Below are 12994 nucleotides of genomic sequence, written 5' to 3' on the forward strand. Positions count from 1 at the left end.
AGCCAGACCAATGTGCCCCATCCTCTCCTTCCAGACCCACACCAATATGTGGCCATCCCTCCCCAGACCAATGTCCCCGTCCCTCCCATCAAACCCAAACCAATGTGCCCAGCCCCCACATCAAACCCACAGCAATGTGCCACAAGACCAACACCAACGTGCCCCTATGCATTGCAGACCCCACCAAGATGCCACCATCCCTCCATTCACACAGCAAGATGCCCCCATCCTGCCCTCCAGACCTACACCTAGATGAACCACCCCCCCCAGTCCCACAATGTGCCCCCATCCAAAGCCACACCAAGATGCCCCGTTCAACCCACACCTAGATGACCCATGCCACCCTCCAGACCCACTGTGCCCCATCTCTCCCTCAGAAACATATCCACTGTCCCCATCTCTCCCTCGGAAACATACCCATGTGCCCCATCCCTGCCCCTAGACCCACACCAATGTGCCCCATCCCTCCCATCGAACCCACACCAATGTGCCCCATCCCCTCCCTCCAGAGCCACACCACGATGCCCCATCCCACACCTAGATGACCCATGCCACCCTCCAGACCCACTGTGCTCCATCTCTCCCTCCGGAAACACACCCAGGTGCCCTGTCCCTACCCCCAGACCCACACCAATGTGCTCAATCCCTCCCATCAAACCCATACCAATGTGCCCCAACCCCCCCCTAGAGCCACACCAAGATGCCCCATGCCACCCTCCCAACCCACACCTAGATGACCCATGCCACCCTCAAGACCCACTGAGCCCCATCTCTCCCTCTGGAAACACACCCATGTGCCCCATCCCTACCCCCAGACCCACACCAATGTGCTCCATCCCTCCATCAAACCCATACTAATGGGCTCCCACCCCTTCCTCCAGAGCCACACCAAGATGCCCAATGCCACCCTCCCATCCCACACCTAGATGACCCATGCCACCCTCCAGACCCACTGAGCCCCATCTCTCCCTCTGGAAAAACACCTATGTGCCACACCCCCCCCCCTAAACCCACACCAATGTGCTCCATCCCTCCCATCAAACCCATACCAACGTGCCCCCACCTTCTGCCTCCAGAGCCACACCAAGATGTCCCATGCCACCCTCCCAACCCACACCTAGATGACCCATGCCACCCACCAGACCCACTGAGCCCCATCTCTCCCTCTGGAAAAACACCCATGTGCCACATCCCTCCCCTTAAACCCACACCAATGTGCTCCATCCCTCCCATCAAACCCATACCAATGTGCTCCCACCCCCTGCCTCCAGAGCCACACCAAGATGCCCCATGCCACCCTCCCAACCCACACCTAGATGACCCATGCCACCCTCCAGACCCACTGAGCCCCATCTCTCTCTCCGGAAACACACCAATGTGCCACATCCCTCCCATCAAACCCACATGAATGTGCCCCACCACCTCCCTCCAGAGCCACACCAAGATGCCCCATCCTACCCTCCCAAAAAACACCTACATGGCCCATACCACCCTCAAGACCCACACCCATGTCCCCCCATCCCTCCTCAAGACACACACCAATGTACCCCAACCCTCCCTGCAAACCCATACCACTATCCCTATGTCACAACCTTGTGTAAGACTTGAAGTTACCGTAGGGGTATTGTCCGAATGCTCCGCTTTCCCACCCGATGCACCACTCTCCTCACCTGAGTCTTCAGGGTCTGACGCTCTGACGCCGTGTCGGTGGGCAAGGTAATCCTTTTTACTCTTCATTGTTAGAGCTCTGACACGGAACAAAGCCGTGGTGGAACTCTGAATTGGTTACCACCTTGGCTCCGGTCCCGTATGCAGGCGGGTAAGGGGAAAAAGCCCGAAGGCGGAAAAAACCCCTGAGTCGCGGTAGAACTGCTGGCCGTGGATTGCGATGAGATATGTAGCCGTAGTAGTAGTTCAATTGCATCGGGAATCCTCGAGGTAAACAAAGCGAAGATTCATCTGGAGAAAAAATGACAAGGAGGGAAAGAACACTGGCAGAAAGCAGGTAAGCGCCGAGACGCAAAAGCAGAGAGAAACCGGCGGAAGAGGGGGGCCGCCAGGGAGACGGAGAGGAAGGTGAAAAAGAGGAGAAGATCCCCAAAAGGGGAGAAAGGGAGCGAGCGAGAGAAAAAGCACTGGAAGCATCTCACCGTGAAAACGAAAGGAGACGGTTGTAACGCAAGGAACCATGGGTAGCAGGAAGTAAATAGGCGAGAGGAAAGAACAGAGGAAAACACTAGACAGTAAACAGAGAAACGTGAACAACGTGGTAGCAGTATTAATGGCGGCGAAGCCGTAACAACGGCATCCATCGCCAACCGAGAGGGTTCATGACACCCTATCCCTCCTCCCAGATCCACACCATTATGTTCCTATCCCTCACTCCAGACACACACCAATGTGCCCCCTTCCTCCAGAACCACACCAATGTGCCCCATCCCAGCTGACCTACACCAGCGTGCCCTATCCAACCATTCAGGCCCCACCAAGATGCCCCATCCCTCTCTCTAGTCTAGACCAATACCATAATGCCCCATCCTCCCTCCATAGCAAGATGCCCCTTCCCCTTGCAACAGATGCTCAGCCGCAGTCGACCCCTCTAAAACCACCCATCCTAAACACACCCCCATGAAAGATTAAATTACTCTATTAGTCCCCTTTGATCAGTTATACACCACCATCCACTGTCTCCCTGTTCCTTTTCTTAGTCCTCCATACCTTTCATGATGAATAGCTGAACATGATTTTTAAAATAAATGTAATTTCCCGCTTCCCTATGGAAATCTGCTGGTTTGCAGGAACATTCACGGTATCTCGGAAGAAAATGCTAATTGTATTTGCAGCCAGCCAAGAGCACACGGATTGCAGCTGCTCCTGCAGTCTGAACCTTGCCCAGACAAGACGAAGTCCGACGCTCCAGGATCTCATAGAAACGTTCCCGGTATTCAAAATAAAATGCCCACTACAAGCCGAAGGCATTCAGTGCACTTGCACCGGCAGCCACAGCTTTCCCGCTTCCCGAATCCCAATGCATCCCGAGCAAGAAAGTGCCCCGGAACCGCTTCATTGCACCGACGAAATTGCAGGGATGACATCACAGACCACGTGAAGAAGAGTGGGCGGGCCGTTGCTATGGTCCTTTTCTCGGATGGGAACTAGTCGCTACCCTTGTGGGACCCCCCCACCAAATTTTTTCAATTTCCACCACTGGATAAGGGTGAAGATGGTGGCAGCCGAATTTGCCCTGAAATTCCCTCGGCGTGTGCAGCACGGCTATAAACCACTTCTGTTTGGGGGTGGGTGGAGCCGGGGATGAGGATACCAGCCACAAAGACACAGAAAGATCCGCTGTTGGTGCAACTAAAATCAAAATAGAAAAAACAAACCCCATCAGAGTTTTGTTCTCCCCCGTGCCCCTCCCTTGCCCTGCTCTGAAACACCTGTGTATGAGCACAATATAAATAAAAATATTAAATATACCTGGCACTTCTCCGGGATGAATAATTATAAATGCGCAATAAAAAATAAATACCTGCCCGTACACGGCGTGGACCACTTCTTCCTCCTAATCCTCTTCCTAAGCACGTAGACGTCCCACGTGAAAACGTCACAACGACGTCACAGAAACAAGTCATTAAGCCATAAAGGCATTTCAGAAAGTATCAGCAAACTTTTAAACAAGCACAATGCTATCGGGTCTCATAGGGACTTTAAATGTGTGATTGTAAATGAAAGCAATACAAGGTCTCTGTTTAAACTTCTCTGCCACACATTGCAAAGTAGTAAATGAAAAATCCCCTTCCCGGGGAATGCCAAATCGCCCCCCCTGCAGGAGAAATAAAGAACTGAACTGTTATGCTGGAAATTCGTACCCATATGCTTCTGTCTGCATAAAACACATATCCCCATCTGCTGCACATACCAAATCCTCCAACCCCCCCCCTGCTCTCCCTCCAGCGGGGTTTACTGCTACAGTGGAAGTCGCATTGGGACGGGAGGAACGCACTGTGCCTAGTCCCACTCCATAAAACACACGTCGCACATCTGCATGAGAAAACCCCAAAACGAACTGAATCCACCTGTACTTTAAGTAAATCTGAAACCCAAAATACGCAATACCCCTTCCCCAATATTGCCTCACCCCTGTGATGCACGTTACATATCCCCAAAATACAACGAAATAACGAATCCGCCTGTATTTTGAGTAAATCTCACCCCTGATGCACATTATAAACCACCAAAATAAACAGAAATACTCCCTTCCCAATATTGACAATCAACATGAGATAACTTTAAGACTTACGGGAAATCAAATAACAATCAATGATACATGTGCTTTACGCCTTGCCTCCCAGCTCGTGCAAAAATGATGATGACGTGACCGTTGAAACCCACGTGAGGCAGAGCAGCCCACGTGATGAAGCGGACGTTGAAACCTACGTGATGCAGAGGAGCCCACGTGATGAAGTGGGGGCGGGGCCTTGCTATGGTCCGTTTCTCGAATGGGAACTAGACACTACCCTTGAGGAAACGCGCATGTCCAGTTTCCAGGCAGCATCAGGTGAGTCTATGCGATCCAGCCCTTGTAGTGTATTTTATATGCATTTCTTTTAGCATCCATCAACTTAGACGTTCTCACCCCTTTGTTGTTATTGTTAAGAGGAGCCCTTTTGCAACCTCTAGGAATGCACGTCGAAGCTGTAATTCCTTGTATTGTACTCATCACATGTTGAAATTAAATATTGTAAGTACGTGATTTTCTAAACATCTGGTTTTGAAATTACACGGGGCAGCCTGTTGTTGGCATAGAAACAGTAGCTGCTCCGAAGCTCATTTACGGTACGGTTCAGGCTCTGCAATGCCTGCAGAGGCAGTAACTACTGTGCAGCTACTACACAGACCATGCTCTGGTGTAAGTGACTACATATCTAATCATACCTGCACAGGTCAATGCTCGCAGACGCAGTAACTGCTGTGCAGTTGCTACACAGACCCTGCTCTGGTGTGACTATATATATATATATAATACCTGCACAGGCTAATGCCTGCAGACGCAGTAACTGCTGTGCAGCTACTACACAGACCCTGCTCTGGTGCAAGTGACTACATATCTAATAATACCTGCACAGGCCAATGCTCGCAGATGCAGTAACTGCTGTGCAGCTGCTACACAGACCCTGTTCATATATAATAGTACCTGCGCAGGCTAAGGCTCGCAGACGCAGTAACTGCTGTGCAGCTGCTACACAGACCCTGCTCTGGTGTAAGTGACTATATATATATATATATATATATATATAGAGTATGTATTTATTTATTTATTTGGATTTATAAAGCGCCCTATGGCCCGGAGGCATCGTGGCGCTGTTACAGGATATCCACTTGGTGCATGTTGTACAGAGTATACATTCGGTGCACGTTATAACATTGTTGCAGGGGTAGATGTATACAGCAGTAAAAGACATTGTAGAGAAGGTGTTGCGGGTCACAGAGGGAAAGCGTTAGAGACAATGCATGACAAGGTGGTCTAGTTGAACAGCTTTGTTTTTAGAGCTTTCCTAAAGGTTGTCAGGGACTCTTCTTTTCTTAGACTGAGTGGGAGTGAGTTCCAAGCTTTAGGGGCTAGAACCTCAAAGCTAGAGCTGCCTGCTTTAGCTCTGTTGAATGCAGGGACTGAGAGTTGGTGTGCATATTGGTCACGTTTCAGTCTGTGGGCTGCTGATTGGTGTATCCTTTCCACTAGGTAAACTGGGGCAGACTGGGCGATGCATCTGTGTGTGATGGTGAGGGCTTTGAATATTATGCATTCTTTGACCGGGAGCCAATGGGCATCTTTGCGTGCTTGGGAGATGTGCTCTCTCTTGGGTATACTGAGTGCGGCTCTGAGGGCACTGTTTTGTGCGATTTGTAATCTGTTGATGTTATTATTGGAGGTGCCTAGAAGTAGAACGTTGCAGTAGTCAAGTTTTGCACAAGTTGTGGCCCTTGCGATGTTGAGGCAATTTTTCTGAGATAGGTATGGTCTCACAGCGTTTATGATTTTTGATGTGAGCGCAGCCGCTGATGAGATGGCGCTGACTTGCCTGTCCATTGATAGGGTGGAGTCCAGATAGACTCCGAGTGTTTTGACTTTGTCTGAGGTTTTAATGATGGTGTCCTCGATGCTGAAAGAACTATAGTTGTCGTCTAGTTTTTTTAAGGCTTCTTTGGGGCCTACTAGCACTATTTCGTTTTTTTGCCCATCTAGGCATAGACCATTTGCCGCCATCCAGGCCTGGATACGTGCATATGTGTCTTGGAATGTCTTGAGGTCTTCTTCATAGTTACCTGTTAGAGTTAGGAGAATTTGGGTGTCATCGGCATAGTTTGTAAAGGCTATGCCGACGTTTTCTAGGTCACTGAATAAGGGGAGGGTGAAGAGGTTGTAGAGGGTGGGGGAGATGCATGAGCCTTGTGCGACTCCGCAGCTGATGGGTGATGGCTGGGCGGATGCCTGGTCTGAGAAGACTCTCACTGCTCGACCATCCAGAAAGGAGATGATCCAGTCGGTGGCTTCTTGGGAGAAGTGTGCTGTGTCGGTGAGGTGTTTGCACAGGATCTTATGGTCGACCAAATCAAAGGCCGCTGAGAGATCTAGGCGTAGGAGTAGAGGGGTCTTGCCTTTGTCCATGGCTTCAAGTAGTTGGTTCTTGAGGTCGAGTAGGGCTGACTCTGTGCTATGGCGCGGGTGGAAACCTGATTGCCTTTTCCAAGAATGTTGTGCGTTTCCAGGTAAGCTTGGATCTGTAGGTATGCAGCTTATCCAGGATCTTGAGCAGAAACGGCACAGTGGTAATGGGACGGTAGTTGTTTGGGGCGTCCGGATCCAAGGTAGGTTTTTTTAACAGTGGTCTTACCCATGCTTCCTTCAGGGCGAGTGGGACAGTGCTGGTTGCGAAGGAAGTATTGATGAGCCTAGTTACAAAAGGGGCCAAAGCTGAGGCACAGTCTTTGATTATGTTGGCTGGGCAAGTGTCCCCTTTGCATAGGGATGGTTTGGTCTGTTCCATGATTAGAAGGACTTCAGGAACTGTGACTTCCTTGAATGAGAAGGGTTTAGGTGTGTTTGTTCTGTGTGCAGTATTATCCCTTAGTATGAGGGTGGAACGCTTAGGAAGTGGTGGTGCAGTGGTTTTGGGAACTTTGTCGAATTGGGATTTGATTTTGTTCTGGAGTTTTTTGATTTTATCTAGCATAGCATGTTGGATGTTTTTACACATATAATACCTGCGCAGGCTAAGCTCTTGCAGATGCAGTAACTGCTGTGCAGCTACTACACAGACCCTGCTCTAGTGTAAGTGATTACATATCTAATCATACCTGCACAGGCCAATGCTCGCAGACGCAGTAACTGCTGTGCAGCTGCTACACAGACTCTGCTCTGGTGTAAGTGACATATATAATACCTGCGCAGGCTAAGGCTCGCAGACGCAGTAACTGCTGTGCAGCTGCTACACAGACCCTGCTCTAGTGTAAGTGACTACATATCTAATAATACCTGCACAGGCAAATGCCTGCAGACGCAGTAACTGCTGTGCAGCTACTACACAGACCCTGTACATATATAATAGTACCTGCACAGGCTAATGCTCGCAGATGCAGTAACTGCTGTGCAGCTGCTACACAGACCCTGCTCTGTTGTAAGTGACTTCATATCTAATAATACCTGCGCAGGCTAATGCCTGCAGACGCAGTTACTGCTGTGCAGCTACTACACAGACCCTGTACATATATAATAATACCTGCGCAGGATAATGCCAGCAGAGGCAGTAACTGCTGTGCAGCTACTACACAGACCCTGCTCTTGGTGTAAGTTACTATATATATATATATATATATATATATATATATATATATATATATATATATATATATATATATATATATATATATAATACCTGCACAGGCTAATGCTCGCAGACGCAGTAACTGCTGTGCAGCTACTGCACAGACACTGCTCTGGTGTTAGTGACTAAAAATATAATACCTGCGCAGGCTAAGGCTCACAGACGCAGTAACTGCTGTGCAGCTGCTACAGAGACCCTGCTCTGGTGTAAGTGACTACATATATAATTATACCTCCACAGGATAATGCTCGCAGAGGCAGTAACTGCTGTGCAGCTGCTACACAGACCCTGCTCTGGTGTAAGTGACTATAAATATATAATACATGCGCCGGCTACTGCTTGCAGACACAGTAACTGCTGTGCAGCCCGCTACACACATCCTGCTCTTTTGTAAGTGGCTACATATATAATAATACCTGCGCAGGCTAATGCCCAATAAAAGGCAGTAACTGCTGTGCAGCTACTACACAGACCTTGCTCTGGTGTAAGTGACTTTCACAAAGTATTTGTGTAGGGGTGATGGAGTTCTTTCTATGAATTGTTTGCCGATTCTTGTGGCGTAGTAGGGTTTTTTATTTATTTATTTATTTATTTTTTTGCTTTGAGGACTGTTGCTTTGTACATTTTGAGTTGTCTTTGGTATTTTATTTAGTCTTGTCTGGTGTATTGTTCTCTCCATTTAGTTTCCATTTTGCATTTTTTTTTGGTGTTTTTTCAGTTCTTCTGTGATCCAGTTTTTTTGGTGGTGTTGCTTTGAATGTTTTAGCTGGTGCTAATTGGTCAATGGCCTTGGTGATCCAATTGTTGAGTGTGTCTTCTGTTGTATCTATGTTTGTATCAGTGGGATCTTTCACCTAGGTTTTTGTGGTGGTTTGATAGCATGGCGGCCTCGTCCGCTAGTTTTGTTCCAAAGTTGGGGTTGTAAGAAGATGGTCTGTATATCAGTAGGAATACTATGTTGGATTGGTCGTTGAGTTCTATCTTGATTAGGAGGGATTCATAGTCTTCCGCGTTGCTTGTGATGATTCGAGATGCTCAGGTGTGTTTTTTGTGTATAATTCCGATTCCACCTCCTCTTTGGTTTTCTCTGTTGGCGTGTATTCATTTATAATTGTCGGGTATTGCTTCGTTCGCGATGGCTTTATAGTTGTCTGATAGCCAGGTTTCTGTAAGGAAGAGCACGTCTGTGCCTCCTTCGCTTAGGAGGTCATTGGTTTCTGTTGAGTGTTTTGCCATGGATCTAATGTTGCGGAGGCTGCAGTGTAGTTTGCTGGATTTCCCTTTTTTGTTGTTGTTAGTAATGCTTGTTCTGACCAGTGTGTTGTTGGTTGGGTTTCCGTTCCAGGTGGGTTTTTCCCGGTTGAGTCTTTTCGGTGGGGTGGTTCTTTGTTGGTCAGTCTCTTTGTCGAGTAGACCGATAAGCTTTATGGCGCGGTTGGTTCATTTCCGGGTGGTAAATAGGGCTGCTACCCCTCTGTTGTTCCAGTCTTGGTGATGGGGGTGCAGAGTGAGTGTGATGGTTTCCAATTTGTTCCTTGTTCTGGTTGGGGTATTGTCCATGGTGGAGACCGGGTTGGGATGGTTTATTAGTTGTCATCCATTTGGTGTCCTGGTTGGGTCTGTATTTGTGAAGCTTGTTGGCTGTCGATTCATTGTTGCTGTGCTGTTTTTGTTTACCACGTTGTCGTATGTGGACAGGTAGCGAGCATTGTAGTCTGTCTTTGCTCTGTTATTTGTATGTCTCCTTGGGCCACCTCAGATGTTCGTCAGGTTTTTTGGGGTTGTGGGATCATGCTGGTCCGTGCCTTCCCGAGTGGTATGGGATTTCTTATTATTTTTGTTGTCCTTTCTGGCTTCTTTGTCTTTCTTGTGGTGAGGCATGATGCGTGGGTTGTGTTCCTTAGTGGGCGTCCTCTTTCGATTGGTGTTTTTGAGGGTCTTTTGGGTTCAGTCTTTGCTGCTTGTGGTTTGTTGTTGCTTGTATTTGATAGGTTGTGGGTAGTTGATGGGATTTTGTGGTTCCGTTTGTTTATTGCTTCTTTCTTTTTTTGGATCCTTTTCTTTTGATTTTTTTTTATCCTGGAGGTACTTTTCGTTATGGTTGTTGATCATTGGATTTTGCACAAAGCAAACATGAATATTGTGTGAAGGAGTGCATGTGAATACTGGCATATATTCGTGCAGTCATGTTAGGGAGAATTCTCATTTCTGTGATAATTCTCTTCAACCTTAGAGACCCCCAGCTCTTTTGCTGGACTGCGTGACTTTTTCATTTTAACCCTGGAGTGAATGAGACCCTTTTCCCACTGCATCATGTGTTTTGACCTTTGGATTAGGTGTTTTCACTGTTTTGGGAGTCTGATAAACTCCATATGCATCTACTTTTTGTATGGTGACACACTTCAACTTCAGTGCAGTGTCACTGAGAAATCCTTTAGATTTCTCATAAGGTTTAAAATACCTTTTCTTGTGTGAACTACTGTTCCCAAGAATAGTAAAGTGAAAATGACTTTACTTACCCTTTTCCCTTTGTGGGTCCAGCATACACCATTTTATGTGGAGTGCTGGGGAGTTACCTAGTAGCCCCTTATCCTACATTCTTATGTCACATTTGTATGTTTCCCTCCCTACTTTTAAATGACTAGTGGTAGTGGTTTCATTTTTCCTACCATTGTGTTTTTCTACCGCAGGCTGAACCCTCGGCTGCAGTATAGCACCCAGGGGTGACCATTTTATCAAAACAGCCCGTCTTCTTTTTTTGCCATTTTCTGTTTGTGAGGTCTTTCTTGGGTTTTACTCTGTGCGTCAAACAGATTGAAGCCCTTTGTTTGTCTTGCCGTTGGCGCACTTCAGCCTTGAGTCACGCCTCTGACTCCAGTTTGTCTGGATGTGAGGATGTGAGGGAGGGTCCCGAAACTCCCCTGTCCTTTGTCTCTAGGAATGCCTGCATGCAACCAGTCCTGAATGGCTGGCTGGCTGTCCTTTCAGGACAGCGACCCTGATGTGTGATTGACAGCCTAGGCTCTGCATGAATGGGAGACACCTGCTTAAAAGTCGAGGGTTTTGGGACTAGAGGCAGAGTCGACCACTGAGAAAAACACCCGACGAAGAAACCGTGAACGAAGCTTGCTGCATCCTCCTGGACCTTTGAATTGCCCGGTGAAGCCCTGCTGCTGTGCTGAAACTCCCTTTTCAGACAGAGAAGCTCCAGAATGAACTTCTCCCCTTGTGTTAGTGGGACCACCTAACCCATAGACTAACTCCACTGGACCATCTTCCCTGTCTGGCTGTACTTCTTCATTGCTGCAAGAACCAAGTGCCAGGGATCGAGTAATCCGTAGTCGAGTGAAACGTCTGAAATACGGCTAGAAGCTCCAGGAGTCTGCTAAGGACCCTCCAGAAGCAGGACGACCAGAGCTAGAGTCCCTTCATCAGACCCAAGGAGTGAAGGTAACCCAACCGGTACCAAAGATCCGCAACAGTGCTGTTTACTAAGCGCTGAAACCCGCGAAGTGCCGCAGAACCGAAAAGAGCCCGTAGCCGCCAACGACCTCCGAAGTACCACCGCAGGAGCCCTACAGATGTCCCCTCTCTTGTCCAAACGACTAAGGCTCAGGAATACGGGGTCTGCAACTCTGTAGCAGGACAGAAGCCAGCTGGACCACTCTTCATCAAACCAGAGGTACTGTTTAGAGTTAGGGTACTTACCTCACTGTCTTGTAGCCTTGCTTTTCTCAGTTGGGAATTGCAGTGGCTTACTTTTAGAGTTGATTCCAACTCTGTTAGAAAATCACTTGTAGGGTTGCAAGCTGTGAAAACAAACTCTCTAGCTTTATGCAAGACATTTGATTCTAAGAAGTGCCTCAGCTCCATAGACTGTTTCAAATTGACTTTGGCTGTCCTGGGTCCCTGCAGACTCTTCTAGCCCACTGTCTTTGATATGGTTTGTCCCTCATATGTGGTAACTTGTTTTAGACTGTTACTGCTGGGAAAGGCATGTCTAGATTTAATTGGAATATTTATTTGTCCTCACATATACTGAGAACCTGTTTAACCTTTTTCATTCCTTAAACCTTTCCTTTCTGCAACCTCAGAATCTGCAAAGTATAACTAGTGTGATCTATAAATGCCATTACTGTCCTTGTGATTGAAGTCAACCCATGATGTAGCAATTGTGTATGAAGCATATCCAAAGATTATCCACTAACTTGCTCTGATTCTGAAAAGTAATTTAAAAGTATATTTATATTGTTGCATGAATTGCCTTTCTAAAGAACACTTATTTAAAAAATGATGTTAATTAAATAAAATAACTATTTATAACTGAAACCTTGAGTGTAAGTGTTACTTGGCTACTTGTATTTACAGATTTCATTTGTACAGCTCTACAGCTCACAGTTATCCCTCTTTAGATTGGCCTGGCTGCTCAGTCACACTGCCAACCTGTGTAGATCAGACCTATACCAAAAGGTGGCCTTACCTAATACCAAGCAGATAAGTGTTGTGTAGTCTCACACAGTGGGCAACACCAATTCTTACTTAGCAAGTCAGCATGGAAATATATTGATTGTGAGGGTGCTGAGTTCCTGCTTTTGACTGGGATGGAAAAGGATTCTCACCCAGGGGGTGTACGCTATATTTAGGCCTCTTTCTTCCACTTTGGCCCAACATGGTCTCAGGCTTTATCCATGCCACATTGGGGATAGTGAAGGTGATGGGTGCCTGCTTTTGACTGGGATGGCAAAGGATTCTCACGGGTGCATGCTATCTTTTGGCCTCTGGCTTCTACTTTGGCCCAACATCGTCTCAAGCTTTACACTTGACACAGTGGGGGATCATTCAGCATAAGTGCAACAAAGCAAAAGCAGAATGACAATCTGTATTGGTCCACATATCATTCTACAAACTCTGTTCTGAAGGAATCAGTATGTCATCCTCAAATCATCAAGAACAAACATGTTTCATGGCAATGCTCTTGAAGTAATCAGCAGATCATCCCCAAATCATCAGGGACAAACGTGCAATCTCTTGAAGTGATCAGTAGGTCATCCTAAAAGCATCAGGAACAAAGAGTTTTCTAAAATGGGGATAATGTTAGCATATTCATT

At 47.3% G+C, this 12994-nt stretch overlaps 1 protein-coding gene across 2 annotated transcripts in view; it reads left to right on the forward strand.

Moving 5' to 3' along the window:
* Positions 1-4438: 4438 nt before the first annotated feature.
* RAB3IP (RAB3A interacting protein) overlaps positions 4439-12994 on the forward strand; it is a 328509-nt gene continuing 319953 nt past the window's right edge. Inside the window, exon 1 of one of the 2 annotated variants that reach the window (XM_069628233.1) lies at positions 4439-4561. The gene's annotated coding sequence lies outside the window, so the exon portion shown is untranslated. The remainder of the gene's footprint in view (positions 4562-12994) is intronic. The other variant, XM_069628234.1, reaches the window with a different exon arrangement.

This window comes from Ambystoma mexicanum, chromosome 12 (genome assembly GCF_040938575.1).
Source record: "Ambystoma mexicanum isolate Mex_15411 chromosome 12, UKY_AmexF1_1, whole genome shotgun sequence".
NCBI classification, from domain to species: domain Eukaryota; kingdom Metazoa; phylum Chordata; class Amphibia; order Caudata; family Ambystomatidae; genus Ambystoma; species Ambystoma mexicanum.